Here is a 16,230-nt window from a genome sequence, read left to right on the forward strand (position 1 = left end):
CATGTCAAACATATCAGGTATTACTATAGGGAGGTGCCTAAATTGACAGATATCTAACTAACATTGTCCATATTATTCTTAGTTGGTCACATAACAGTGATTTTATGGATCTAGTTCCCTGCAGCTCTAGGCTGGTTTGAATCAGCCAGACCCTTTCGCTGGTAGAGCAGAAAATGTGTAAACTCAGATTGAATCTTACTTCTTCAATTTGGCAGCTGTGTGACCTTAGGAAAGTTAGCTTACTATCCTGGGCTTCAGTTTTTGTTTCCTAGGAATATAATAATTCTTACCTTGGAAGGATCTTTCAAGCATTAACGAAATGCATGTAAACATTGGGCCAATTTTCTTATCCATTCTTCTGTAGCCAGGTTGGTTTTCATCTCTTGCTTGAACAAGACAAGTTCCTTCCGGTCTTGGGGTCTTTTTAATGCTTTTTGTCCCTTCTAATTGCCATCTCTTCTCACTAATAACATTTATTTATTCATTTATTTAACAAATATGTATCAAGTGCCTTCTCTGTGCCAAAGATTGTTTTAGGTGCTAGGGAGGTATCAGCATACAAGACAGACAAGAATGCTTTCCTTCTTAAAGCTTACAGTCTAGTTAGAAGAGACAGTCTTAAATTAGAATGTTAGATGGTAGAAAAGACTAAAGAGAAAAATAAACCAGAGAAAGAGATAGGAAGGGTTAAAACTGGAGCTACAGTTGAAATGAGATGGTCTCTGGTACAGATTACTAGTTCTCTGTGCTCCCTGGTAGCTGGAAAGGCTTCCCAGTCCCTCACAGTTAGATGGGATCATATCATTAGTTTGGGCCAATGGCTTAGTGGTAAAAGTGATATGGTCACTTCATTTAGGAATTAAAGAGAAGCTGTACATTCTTTACGGCATTCTTCCTCTGCCACTGAGGCCATGAGCCTGCATGCTCCAGATGGTGCCAATAAAATATGGTAGAGTCTTCATCAACCTCAGTAATTGTGTGAGATGATACAGATTGCCTGACCAACCCACTTTGGACATATAATATGAGCAAGAAATATATATTTGTTGTGTTAAGCCATTTAAAATTAAATTTGTTAATTTACCACCACATTACGTATCTTATTCTGACTAATAACATTGGTTAGACAAGAACTCACCGAAAAGATGACTTTGAGTCACTATCTAAATGAGGTGAGGGAATAAACAGATTTTTCATCTTCAGATGTCAGCTTAAAAATGATCCTTCTTCAATATTTGCTTAACGCCACGAAATTTTAAAGCTCCACAAATACAGGGGCTGAATTTGTTTTGTTTTGCTTTGTTTTATTGAATTTCCAGCATAGTAGGAATTTAATACATCTTTGAAAATGAATAAATGAATAAACAAATATATAAATGAATGAATGAATGACACAAAAAATTGTTAGGACACAAAAATGGTAACCATTTCTGTTGTATTTAACATTTTATCTCCTTTTGCCCCTCTTATTTTTTTACCTTGTTCTTCAAATAAAAATGATAATAGATGTTTAGGTAGCCTCTTTTGATTGACAGTGATATTAATTATAAGGTACATTTAGATATAAGGGAAATAGGAGTTATATTGGAACTGAAGGGCTGCTAAATATGTCAGTTTTATGTCAGTTGAGGTATAGTTGATAGTAGCTAATAATGGCTAATATTTACTTATTGAAAAATAACTATGTGTCAGTGGTGTACTATGCCTTCACATGTATTAACTTATTTGTTCCGCAGAATGGCTCTATTGGTGGGTCCCATTGGTTCCCCATTTTATAGATAAACTTGCTTAAATCCCCCCAGCTGGTAAGTGACAGAGACAGGGCTTGAGCCCAGCTATTCTGACCCCAGAGCTGTGTGATTAACAATTCCACCATACTGTTTCCCCCAGGACCTCTAGATGATCTACAGGAAGTTGCCAGGTCCTCAACAGACAGGTTCATTGGTCTCAAACTTATGATCTTCCATTCATGCAACTCAGCTCTTCTTAATATGTCTGCTTCTCTGTAGATCTATCTGCTTCCCTCACCATAAACTCATGGATTCTTCCCGTCTGTGAATCATTCCAAACTTTGCCAGTTTGCTTACACTCTCCTTTCTCATAACCTCAGTGATTCTTCATACTGTTGCCCTAACATCATGGCTTCTCTCTGTAAATCCTTTCAGTTTCAACCCTGGCTACTAACTCTCTGATTTTTTCAGGACTCAAGCAAGAGTCTGTCAGAATCTTAGAAGTAGTTCAAATGTAGGTACCTGCCAGGTCATAACATCTTGGCTACCTTATACGTCACCTGTGTTGAGCCTGGTTACCAATGGTATAATCATCTGTGGCCAAGGTAGCTAAGCCTTTTGGCAGAACCAATGTTGCCTGAGGATTCTCAGAGTTAAGTGCTTGATTATAGCTGTTTACTTAGAAAAGGTCATGGGCATGGCAGGAATCCCAATTAATAGATGTACCATTATCATCTACAGTGAGCCAGGCATCACACAAGACACTTAGACACATTGGATAATGTGATTTTGATGCTTGAAGGTGGACATTATCACCATTTCCATTCTACGGACAGATACTGAATCTCTAGACTTGCCCAATGGTCCATGGCTAAAAAATAGCAGAGCAGGTATTCAAGCTCCCTTGATATTTTTACTCCACTAAGCCACATTTCCTTTGCACATGTTTATTTTATTTAAAACTCTCTGCTCCCTTTCTACCTGAAATAAATAGCACACTTGAAAGTCACCACTACTGTCAATATTAGAGACATGTCAAAAGCTGTCACTTAGCCAGAAAGCTGCTTTGGAGTAACTGTGTAATATTATCCAACATGACAAGTTTTCATCCACAGTGGCAACATTAAAGCCAGGAGCATGTGGCTTGTGCAAAACCCCAAAGCCATTAGCTGCAATCCCAGGACCAGAAGGCTGAAGAATTCCCCACCCAACCCAACCCCGTCTCAGCCCTGGAGCGCAGAGGCCACTCTGCACCGGTAGGTTATTTTCATTCACTGGGAAATGTGCGCTGACGTTTGCTTTCTGTGCTGGTGCTCTCTGGGAACATTATCTTCTCAGTGTGGATTGGATGAGGGAAGTGAGAAGCAAACAGCAAATTCTTGGCAGCCAGAGACAGGCAGGCAACAGAGAGGAAAGGAGAAAAGCTGTCAGGGGACCGTGGAGGAGTCATTTGACTCTTGTGATGTTTATGTCATTTTTCTTCAGTCATCAGCCTGCTGTTTGCAGCCTTGATATTTTCTTAATAAACTAAGGATGAGAGGGAATCGTAAAAATGAAGAGACTGGAAGAAGTCATCTAAATCTCTACTTTTATCCAGATTGTCGCTGCCACAGGCAGGTTTTTAGCAGTTAAGATACTTTCAGGAACAAGAATGTCCAAGTTCCAGAAAAACCCATTTAAGTGGCATAAATGATTTTCAAAAATTCATAATTCTGTTTATCTATGACCCCAAGTTAAAGTAGACTTAAAGTGGGGTTTGGTACAGTTGGTTCTCCACGTTTGCTTTCTGAAGTGTTGGCTTAATCTAAAGGTTGATTTTCTTTCTGTTCACAATTTGGCAGCCAATAGTGTCCAGGCTGCCTTGCTTGGTCACGGAAGAGAGAATACCACAGATCTTCCTTGACTTACCGTGGAGGTTACGTCGCAATACACTCAACATAAGTTGAAAATATCCCCAGTTGAAAATGTATTTAACACACATAACTTAGCAAACATGTTAGCTTAGCCTCGCCTGCCTTAAATGTGCTCAGAACACTCACATTAACCTCCAATTGGGCAAAATCCTCTAGGCCAAAGCCTATTCTACAATAAAGTGTGGAATAGCTCATGTAATTTGTTGACTACTCTGCTGAGTGTGGAAAACAGAATGGTTGCCTGGGTACAGAACGGTTGCAAGTGTGTTGGTTATTTATTCCGGTGATGTTCAGCATCACAAGAGAGGACTGCACCACATATTCCTAAGTGGGGAAAAGATCAAAATTCAAGGTTTTCTAGGTTTCTACTGAATGTGTATCACTTCCGCACCATCGTAAAGTCAAAAAATAAGTCAAACCATCATAAGTCAGAACAATCTGTATTCCTAGTAGTTTTCCCAAAAGAGCAAAGGAGATTCTCTTCCAAAAGCCCAGCCCACACTACTATATATAAGATAGATAACCAACAAGGACCTACTGTATAGCACAGGGAACTCTACTCAATATTTTGTGATGATCTATATGAGAAAAACATCTAAAAAAGAATGAATGTATGTATAGCAATCACTTTCCTGTACACCTGAAACTAACACAGCATTGTAAATCAACTATACTCCAACAAAATTTAAAAAGAAATTACATGTCACTCTTAATAAACTACTCTTAAAGCAGAAAAACAAACAAAAGCAAACAAACAAGCAAACAAATGAAAGCCCAGCCCAGTTATTCTCTGGCCACATTCGTTCCACTCGAGTCATGTGCCTAGTCCCAATCCAATGACTATGGCCAAGTGAGTGGGCTTCGCTGATTAGCTTGCGTTAATTAAGAATCACCCTTGGAGCTGAGGATGAAGTCATCTCACTCACACTGCAGGCTAAAAGTAGGGGGAAGGGTAGTTTTCTAGAAATCCTGTGTACCACGAGGAAATATGTTCAGGGTAGCAACAACTGATCCCATGAGGCCCTTGCCAAATCTCAGCTGGGCTATTGCCAGTCTGCTCATTGGGTGTCCTGCCTCTAGCATTGTCCCCTTTGGTCCATCTTTGATTCTGCACCTGATGACAAACAAATGAAACTGAAGTAGCTCACATGGCATCCCAACTTCTTTATGAACTCTTTCCTGTCTAGCTCCTCGTTACTTTTCTATCTCCTCTCCAGAATGAACTAGGTGAAGCTCCCTAAACATTTTTCCAGCCTTCTGCATCTAACTCACTCTTCCTCATTCTTTAATCCCATTCCCCTCTGGAGGCCTTGCATAACCTTACTGTCTTGGGTCAACTTTGCATCACTTACTCTGTGCTTTCATGGCAGTCTGAGCTTACCCTCTATCATAGAAACATTCTACTGTATAGAAATGTACAGAAACATCCTACTGATTTGCTTACTTTTTTTTTTTTTCCTTCTCAGGAATGTGAGCTCTCTAAAGGAAAGGTCCACAGCTCTGTTCTTAGATCCTGGGATTCCTCATGCTATCATATAAGCATTCAGTCCCTAATGCATGTTTACTGAGTGATTATGATTTGCTAGAGAACTTTGCTAGGCAGTGTGGGCATAGCGTGAGCAGAAAACAAATTCACACCCCGGTCTTATAGACGATTCAGTAAAAGAATAAATAAATTGTAAATAACAAAATGTGAGAAGGAGTGTGGGGCATCTTCCAGCACCCAAGGAGGTAGATTGAGAAGAGCATGAAACTGGGTCCTCTCTGTGGAACCGCATTCTCTTTCTCTGATCTGCATTTTCATCACCTCTACATAAGGAGCTCTCCAATGCTTACCATTCAAAAGAAGTTAATTATATTTCTATGAAATTCTACCCAAACTTTCTCCTTTTGTTTTCTTGAAAAATGGGGTGGGGAGTGGTTTTCACCCTGAGATGCTGTGGGAATGCTTGGAGGAGCAGCAATCATGCCAACTCCTTGAGAGCATCCAGCTGCCATTTCTTTAAGCAGGTAAGTGTTCAATAGCAGGTAGCCCTTCCCTAGAGTACTGGTCTAATCCAAAAGCATATTTAATACCAATGACTGATGCCAAGGTTGGAAAAAAAAAAGAATATTACAGTAAGTGGCAAATTTTGTGAATTTAATACCAATTTAAATCTAGCCTTGCCCTTCTGCCAATGCTTTATTTCAACTCACTGCCAAATAAACTTACACCTAATTTTTAACTAATTTTTAAAGTTGGAAAACTCTAGGGACATAATTTGTGCTAGTATCAATGATACATTAACCTAATTAATTAAAAGCTGGCTTATAATTAAGAAAACAAATGAACAAAGGACCCTTTTGTGATGCAGTGGCCTCCATTTGTTGTCATTTTTTTCACCTTCTTTGCTCACTTGCTAATTCTCAGAATTCAATGATCTGCACTGGGTATCCCAGTCATTAGTATGAATTAGCAACACTCCACTGTAATTCACCAGAGACAGAGTTTTGATAAATGGAGAAAGGGTTTTAAAGTAGATCAGCGTGGTGAAGCCAAATTACAGGAAAGACTAGGTCCCTTTGGTAACTAGGCTTTCCTTTGGTTTCCCTATCCTGCCTTCCCTGCCATCTTATAAAATAAAAAGATAAAATAAATGAAATCTTTAAAGAAAAAACTAAATCTGAACCTAGGTTTTAATAAACTTAACATTAATAAAGAGTTTGCATGATTAGAGTAAGGACTTCTAATCAATCCAGACAGATAAGATCACAGTCATGATTGCATTGGCTGTTATTATTTCCTTTTCATTTACTTGTACCGAATAGAAAATAAAGTCTTGAGATGTCTACAAATGGAAATGAAAATAATGGTTTTCAGTGATAATTTGATAGGAAGTAATTGGCCACCTGAAGAGAAAAACCCTCATCGTGGAAATAATTACAAATAATTGGTTACTGCAAGATTGGACTGCATGTGATACACTCAGTACAATAAATACTCTGAAACTAAAGATGCTAACGTGGAGGTTTGAGGGGCTTTAGCAGCAGTGTAAATTGGAGACAATAAAACAGTTTGTAAAATGAGCAGCCAGTATGATTTGATTGGCCAACAAAATCATTTTGAAATATATTTTAATCAGCTGTCAATACGTAAAGATGAAGATTTTACACACTCATCAGGATTTATAAGGGTTTTTTTGGAGAAGAAAGGAAATATCAGACAACACGTGGCTTTTATTGCCACGATGGCAGCAATCCTATGGAACTAGAAGATACCAGAGCCCAGTGGATCCACCACATGCAGTTAGAAGACAACCTACCCCTTGAAGATGTTTGGGTTTGTCATTCCAGGGCCAAAAACATCCTGTGTTTATAGAAACCTTCTGCAGATGATAGTAAGTTTGCATATCTTAATTTATTTTACAGAATAAATACAGCTTATAGAAAAATAAACTGAGGCTTTGTTAAAGTGCCTCCCCCAAGGAGACAAGTTAGAAGCTGAAGAAGCCAGGACATGAATCCGAGTCTTTAGCCTCTTAATCTCCTAACCTTTCAACTGAGCTCTGCTAACGTCTTGTCTGAGATCATTTATGAAACTGTTCACTGGAGTAATATGTGCACTCAGGTGAAGTAAACATCCTTTATTTGGAGCTTAAAGTACTAGCATTGGCCTCTTAGATGAAACGATTTGTTTTATGTGAAAAATACTAAATGGCCAAGAAACTAGGTATGGTTCTAAGCTCTGACCCATATGGATATTTCTAGAAAGTTTCTTGGAGTCATTTGTTTAGTTAGAAAAATAACCAGTTTTAAATTATCACCCCTCAAACAGAGCCTATTAGGTTTTTCACCTGGTAGGATATACATCTTTTTCTCACTACTTACTTGACTTTCTCTAACTTATGACATTTCACTTTGAGCTGTTTTTCAGGAAAATCAGAACCCTGAACAAGCTGAGTAGATAGTAAGTGAAGCTTCCTGTAAATAAGAGACATAAAATATGACATAAATAGTATCTTGGAATCCTCAAAAACTTCTGAGAATATTCTCAGCAAACATTATTGAATGGAAGGAAACTTTGTGTTGAACCATTTCCTTGTAGGTGGAATCTTTTCAGTGTCTGTCACTCTCACTTTGGCAGGGATTACTTGGCATTAGTTGTGCTGTTACTTAATAGAATTTTTTCCTGATTAACCTCATGACTCAGAAATAACATCTCAACAACAATTTCTCTATCCTTTTATTTATTTTAAGGCCAAGCTAAATGAGGACCCCCATAGCAAAATGGATATGAATAAACAATTTTGAGAGACTATAGGTAAATTGGCCAATAAGCAAAAGAAAAACATATTCAACCTTACTAAACAGAAATACAAATTTAAAATATGTACTTTAAACAAAATAATAATGATGTATTATTAATTGCCTATTAAATAGGCAAAAAAATTTAAAATTATCATATCCATTGTGTCCAAAAGTCCTGGGAAACTGGAATAAGGATACATTACCATATACATTATGCATTGAAAATGTGGAAATAGTTTAAATTAGGATATAATTACATGTTTGGGATTTATCATTTGGAAATAATTAAGGGTAAACACAAATATTTATTTATAAAGATGGCAATAATCACATTTTGTTATACTATTAAAAAATTAAAACAATACTAGTAATAACTTGGAAGCAAATTAAATCACTAAGTATAGTGTATCAGATCAATTCTCTAACATCCATACACTTGAATTGTCATGCAGTCTATGATTTTGTAGAATATTTAATGATATAGAAGTACATCCCCAGTATAAGTTTTAAAAAACTTCTGAGAAATATATAAATATGATCCTATTTCTGTGTATACACAAACACCTAGATGTTAGAAATGTATTGAACCATACACTCTAAGATGTCAACCATGCTTACAGGGTGGCAGAAATATGGGTGATTTTTTTGTGCTTATTTATATTTTCAAAGTTTGTTTCAAAGACTATATATAAATTTTGTTATTGATAAAAATAGAACGGAGCATATTAAAAAAACAGTTGAATATTATTATTTCTTGACAAATAAATCCCATACAGATGACTTAATCCTACATTCTGTTGATTCAAAAGTACCAGGGATTATTCAAAGCCCAAGCTTCTATCACATCTTGCTTGAACCACTGCAATGGATGCCTAATTGGTCATGTCATTCCACAGCTTAAAACCCTTCAGTGGCTTTTCAGTGCAAATAAAACCCAAATTGTGTACACGACTTGGTCCCTTGTCTGACGCTTTCATCTTATCTCATACCACTCTCTTTCCCTCTAATCACAATCACACTGTTTCTCCAATAAACTAAAAATCTTTCTGCCTTCAGGACATTGCACCTGCTGTTCCTTCCTCCTGGAATGTTCTCCCCTTTCTCTCCCTATTCCAGACTTTTTGCATGACTGGCTCTTTCTCACTTTCTGCATCTCAGCTCACCTGTCACTTTCTGAATAAGGAGTAGCCATCTCCTGACAAAAACCCTCTGTGGCATCCACCTGTTTTCTAGTCTTTAGAGATCTTCTCACTGCATCCATTTTTCTTGCTTAGTTATTGTTTCACAGTTCTTAAATACTGATTATTTCTATAATATTAGTTTCTTGCTCTCAAAGTGTAAACAAAGACCTGTTTTTACTATTACGCAAAATAATAGTACATAATAGACCTGCTCACTATTACGTCCCCAAGCAAAAGAAAGATGTTTTGTATGTTGAAGGTGCTTCATAAAGACAAGGAAAGTTTGCCTCCCAGAATACAAGGCTTCCTGTGAAGCTACCCAGCCTCAGAAAGAAAGAAAAGGATGGCTCCAGACGCCAGTAAGGACCTAAGAGCTGGAGTTGGGGATGTCTGCCCTTTGCTTGGGAGGCAATATTATCAGTCATTCTCCCTCTCCTCAGCTCGTTTCTATTCTGTTATCTATTCTTTCTGCAATTCAGGCTCCTGACCCTCTACTTGTTCTCTATATTTTCCCTTCTTCAGAGCTTCTACTGACTCGTTTCTAATAATTTTGATTTGCCTTTAATACCTCACAGAGATTGTTATAAAGCAAAATCACCATCACAGCATTTTAATCCTTATTTCATGTAATTTCCAAGAGCTGTATTAACACCAGTATTAATGCCAATATTTTTAACAAAAAGTGAAATATGATTACTGTCAACTTCTACACCAACAAAAATATAAGACATATATATAATTATAATTTTTCTAGGAGTCACATTAAAAAAGTAAAAAGAAGCACATTAACATATGAAATTAATACCAATACTGTATTTTTTAATACTGTATTTTATTTTAAAAAATACTCCAAAGTATTTTTTTCAACAGATAGTCGATATAAAGATAGTGAGGTATATTTTTATTCTTTTTTTTCTATTAAGTTTTTGAAGTCCAGCATGTACTTTACACTTATGGCAGACCTTAATTTGGACTAGCCACATTTCAAGTGTTCAATAGCCACTTATGGTTGGAGGTTACTGCATTGAACAATATGGTTCTACATTGTATATCAGACTCTGTTCTACTTGAGAGAAAATTAAGGTTATTCGGGCCTTTTGGTTAGAGTATCCCCGAGGCAGATGGTTGGGAAATATAGCCTTTGTTAAGATAAATAATAGTGTCCATGGTGCTGGAGGGATGGCAGTGATGAGATCCTAAGAAATGAACTGGTCTTATGAGGAGGATAAAGGAACAGGGGGAAAAGAGGGACCCACACACGTGAAGAAGGGAGATGGTTAGGCTCTAGGGAAGTAGCTAGAAATTGGGCCTCGGAGACCCTCCCCACCTTTTCCCTGTCCTTTTCTCTTCCAATCCCCTTACCTCACACTCCTACTATTTTCCTTAAGGTAATGGCTACCACTCTAAGCCAACCCTATCAGGGCCTGCAGAAGTAACAACGAACCCAAATTGGTCTTTCCTGGTATGAAAATGATTACTAAACATATGAGAAGATGATCACCTTAGAAAGAAGAATTGGAAACATCAATAAAATACTTGGGAAAGATTTTAAACAAGGGAGAAATACAGTTAGAACACTTTCAGAGTACTGCTTGGTTCCATCAGTCTCTCTGTGTAACTTCTAAAGTTTTAAATTATTCAGGTTTCAGATTTTTAAAAAATGGTAAAATAATGACATCATGGAAGAAAAAGACCAGTGTTTTGGTGTTCAAAAGTATCACAGTGCAGTCAACATGGGCTCATAAAACTGATATTACCATGACAAATTACATCCACCCTGGTCTCTTTCTTGTCTCAACTCTTATTCTCATTGCTTAAGGACAAATTCTCTCCATGCTTTTTTCATTCAAGTTCCTTAGTGAGAAAATCTTATTTGCCCCACTTTTGCATTTGGCCAAATCATCACTTGCTGGCTTGTTTCTGGATGGACAATTCTTGAGCCAGGTCATCTAGTGGTTCAACCAGCTGAGGCCAGGAGAGGCAATGTGAACCCCTGGGAACTGTGGACAGGTCAGGTAATAAACAATATTTTTTAGCATACTTGTGCATTGGGCAAGCTGGGTGACCAGCTGGCTAGCTGCTTGGTTTTCTTCAAGGAAGTACGGGGTAGTAGATGAGAGTGTGGACAAGGAAATCAGACTTCTGGGTTCAGTTATTGATTCCATCAAGAACAGCTGAATGTACTCAGGTGCTTACTTAACCTCTCTGCAAATTTCTCATCTATCATGGAGATACTAATAGCATTGGCTTCTTAGTTATTGTGAGGGTTAACGGAGATAACCTATGAAAGCTATTTGAATAGAGCCTGGAATATAGTAAGTGCCTTATAGTATTATTTTTTCTTCTCTCATCTATGCAGTGCTAAGCATACCTTTGGCACACTGTGCTTTGTCTTGCTGATCTTCGCAAAAGCTATGAACAATGGGTATTATAATCCCCATCCCACCTATGAGGCTACCAGGGCTAATGAAGGTTAAGCAACCAGCTTAAAACCACACAATTCCTAAATGGCAGGGATGGGAACTACAATGAAGGCTGAATGATTTCAAAGGTCCCAAGAGACCATAAAATATATAATACAAGAACTGAGTGGCAAGAGTCAGCATACTTAGGGGCATTTCATTTCAATGTGTAGTTGATTATTCCAGAATGCAAACTCAGGATCTTATTGGTTTCCAAAAGGTCTCAATCCTCATCCTGTGTCCTATTCATTTACATGCTTATGTTGCCAAAATGCAAGACCTACCACTGAGAGTCCCTGCTCTGTACCTTTGGGTCCCACTGCCGTCAAGTCATCACTGATATGTTGAAAAGGTGTGTTCCAGTTTGTTTTTCAGAGGATGAACTGATGCCTCTTTGGGCCAAGATCAGGCACACTGTTCAAATAATGTGACTGTAGAACCCAATTTAAAGGACCAGGCTCTGGCCTCAGGGATTATAGTGATGGAACAGCCGACAGCCTCCGAACCACTCTCTGCTTGCATTGTAGTCTTGAAATGGTTTGCATGACGGTACAGACTGACCAGAAACCTCTTGGATTTGCAAAACATTTTCTGTCATGCTTTGCCTTTTTAAAAAGAGGTCCAAGCTTTGAACAGTTCCTCCAAAGATAGACTTTGCCTTTGGAGCTTTGGGGAAAGAGGCACACACACACACACCTGTGTAGAAAATCGTGAATGTATCACATTAAGGGTAGAGCCATTATAAATGTTGGTGCAGTTAAATTCTGAAAATCAGGACTTGGAAAGGGAATGCCTCCTTTGCTGATTGCACTGTAACTGATGCAGCTATAATAGGCTCTAGACACTACTAGAATAGCAGATATCTGTGTGTGACTACAGAGGAATATATAAGAAAGAAAAAGACAGATGGTGTACTTAGGTGCACTTAAGTCTGATTGCATGAGTTGATAATGAATGTTTAAATATGGCACTCCAGGAAAATCAGATACCTGTAGACAATACTGGAATAACTACAGACTTGCTAGAGGGAAAAAATGAAGTTGTGGATTCTAATTTTTGTTTTTGTCATTACTATGATTGTCTATTTACTTGTATGGGGATTTTCATAATTTTCTCAGAGCCTAATCATAAAACAAAAAACAATCAGTAGCATAGAAAATAGATTCTTAGAAATGAGAAGAAGCTTAAAGATTGTTTCAGAGCTGTGAAAGCTCAGGTCCAGATAGGTGAGATGACAAAGGTCAGACAATTCTTAGTGACAGATTGAGGATTAAAAGTCATGTCACATATCTCCTTGCCTAGTCATCATGCCACTACAAAGGACCATGCTTTCTCTCCAAGGAGATTATATTAAAACATTATAAATCAAGCAAGAATCATAAATAAAATACAAGCAACATTATTCAATAAGAGATAGTCTTCCACCCCAATGAACAACTTTGGTTTACATATTTCGTTGCCCCCAAACCAGATTAAGTAAAATTTTTTAAAAAACTTAATACAAGTTTGGCTTTTATACTGGCAAGTATGCACTCAATTTTCTAAAGGGGCCCCATTTTTAACACCGTGCCTGCATATGCTGTCCAAACAGCTCTCCAGTTAGACCATTAAAAGTCCAAAGAGTAAAAACTCAAAAATCTTGCTTAGATCTGATGCCAAAAGATAACTGTGGCAGCAGGCGATTCTAGAGAAAGGTCCTGGCTTCGCGTGCACATAGGGATGGCGAGTGAACTGATGGAAGTAATCCCGATCTTCAGTTCATGCTCCACACAGAAAGTAGACATCGATCAGAAGCGGTAAATAAATTGGACCTGGCATCTTAAGTGCCTTAAATGTTTGAAGTTAAACCTTAAATCGCATCCTTATTCTTAAAGGAAGTGGGTGAGCCTCCCATCAAAGAGACGTGGCATAATCAAGATGAGTAATGCTGCAGTATTCTGAAAGGACTTCACAATCTGACTTGGAAAGACAGCCCCTGGTGCAGGAAGCACTAAAAGTCCACATGTCACTTATCATGAGCAGGAATCTAGGTGGTGAAAGATGCACATACTTGAAAATCAGACCGTGCTGACAGATACTGGAAACTCTTTGCATGTTGGTGGAAATGCTTTCCAATCACCATCTCAGAAACAGGTCCACATCAAGCTGTTACAGATTTTGCGAGAACACAGATGATTTTGAAAATACCTCTTCAAAAGGAAAGACCACTTCATATACAACTTTAAATTACTTTGTAACTCTTAATTTATACATTCTATAGTTGTATAAGTACAACTATAAAATTCCTTATAATTCTCACATGAATAGATACATTTAGTAAGCAAATATGATACAAATGTCACCTGTCTAGGTTCCAAAGAATTTGCTTTTTGCAACCCATCAGAATGGCAAAAAGACCATTCATTACAATTTGCAAGGGTGAGGTAAACACTGTAAAACTTGTACACATTCCTAACAGAGGAAGCGATGCTACCAGCGAAATAGAAATTTTGAAAAATTCTGGAAGCTAGAAAGCATGTGGAATCAAATTGTCATAGAAATTAGAACAGAGAAAATCATAGCTATGGAGATAAGAGCAGTTCTTGCCCATTTGGATCAGGAGAAAACTTAGCTCAGAAGGTGCAGAAAGAGCATGAGCAGTCAGTAAGGTGATGACGTGGGGAGGAATTAAGGCTTAACTATGGAAGAGTTGGTCCAGTTATGCTTCCTCTAGAGTATAACATTGGCCCTTTTTAGCACATGACTCTTAGCTGAAAAAAGAGGTATTCCTGATGAGGGCTACCCTGATGAGGGTAAGCCAATCAGAGGATGCTATGATTTCAGACCTTCATAGTAGATCTGAAAGAATAAAAGTAATAATAATAATAATGGAAAAAGGAAAGGTAGCTCCACCCACTATTCAAAGTGTGAAAGTCATTGACAAGTTTCTCATCCAGAGTAAAGGCATCTTTTCTCTGGTAATTAAGGAGGAGGGGGCAAACCTCATACCTGTTCTGATCGATTCACTAGCTGTAAGGGAAGTCAGCTTGTCCATAAGCCCACTCCAATCAGTCCAGCAGTCAGCCAGTCCTGTCTCTGAGGGGACAGAATAAAAGAAGGAAATCACAAACAAATTCACTTTAAATAAGAAAGTTGACATAAGCTACAGAGAAAAATTTTAACAAATAGAATTTTAAAGTTGAGATGAAATGGCCGATTTTCCTGGAAAAATATAAATGACCAAATTGATTCAAATGGAGGGAAATAATCTTAACAGACTGAAAATCATAGAAAAAATTTGAAAAATAGTCAAGATCTCATGGTAACCCTCTACCCACACCAAGGGCAATAAACCAAGACAGTTTTACATAAGAGAGTCATCAATGTATTATGAGCAAATAAGTCCTTTATTTATGTAAAAAATGATCCCAGATCTTAGGATAAAATGCAGAGCTTCTCAACTCATTCTATAAAGCTACCATAATCCTTACAGCAATTCTAGAAAAATAGAGATTTTAAAAGAGGTGAAAGAAAACTACTGTCCAATCACAGTTACATATAAATATAAACATACAGAAAATATATAAATATATAAAAATTCTAGATTGAAATTTAGCAAACTAGATCCAGTAACTTATTAAAAGAATATTTCATGATTCAGTATTAGGTAACCAAAGGGTTACTTTAACAAAAGAAATGTCCATTATATGTTAAGTTATAAACAGTTTATCCTAGCACAGTGTATAAATATTATCATTTTGTATGTTTGCCATGAAGTAAAGAAGTTTAAAACACCTTATGTTAACCTGAAATGCTTGTTATGTAATCATATATACAGGATAATTTCATTTATGTTAAAAAAAATGTTTGTTTGGCTTGTGAATGTGTGTGTATATGTGGGTGTTTTTGTGTTTAAAAATAGACAAGAAAATATCTGGAAGGATAAACACCAGTACGGTAACAGTGGTTACTCTGAGGAGTATCATTCTATTTTTGCTAAATGTTATATCTCTTGCACATAGCATAGTCATTGTCACATAGAAGATCCTCTGTTTGATAAATAAATAAATTAAATACATTAAGTTGAAGGTGAAATACAACTTTCACGTTTTACTAGAGATATCTACATTGCTTAAATATTTTAAAATACACATCTATTTAATTGTATTAAAATGATATCTTAAAGCTATATATGTTCACACACACGCACACACACACACACACACACACACACACACAAACGTATAAGCGTATATTATTTCCTAACGGTCATTCATTACCAAATATTGTTGGGAAAGTAGTATGTGCCAGGCACTGCCTTAGATGCTTGATATTGACCAGTGAATAAAACCAAAAAAATAAATTTCAGATACAATCCTTTATTGATGGATTTATTATTTATAATTATGATTACTTAATCATTTATTAATCCATTAAACTGATTGGTCACTTTATCTAAAATATTCTATTAGGAGGAATCTATTGAATCTTACAAAAATAAAAGTTCTTTTAATTATATTAAATATATTTTTCTGTATGTATATGAGGGAAATTCACAGAAATTAGCTAGGAAATTGAGTTTTCGCACTCATTGTTCCTTCTTCATTATTGGTCAGGATTCACCAGCATGTATTTTAGGACCTTCTGTTAAAAAACAACATGAGTCCATTCTGAGAGA

This window comes from Eschrichtius robustus, chromosome 4 (assembly GCF_028021215.1).
Source record: "Eschrichtius robustus isolate mEscRob2 chromosome 4, mEscRob2.pri, whole genome shotgun sequence".
Classification (NCBI taxonomy): Eukaryota; Metazoa; Chordata; class Mammalia; order Artiodactyla; family Eschrichtiidae; genus Eschrichtius; species Eschrichtius robustus.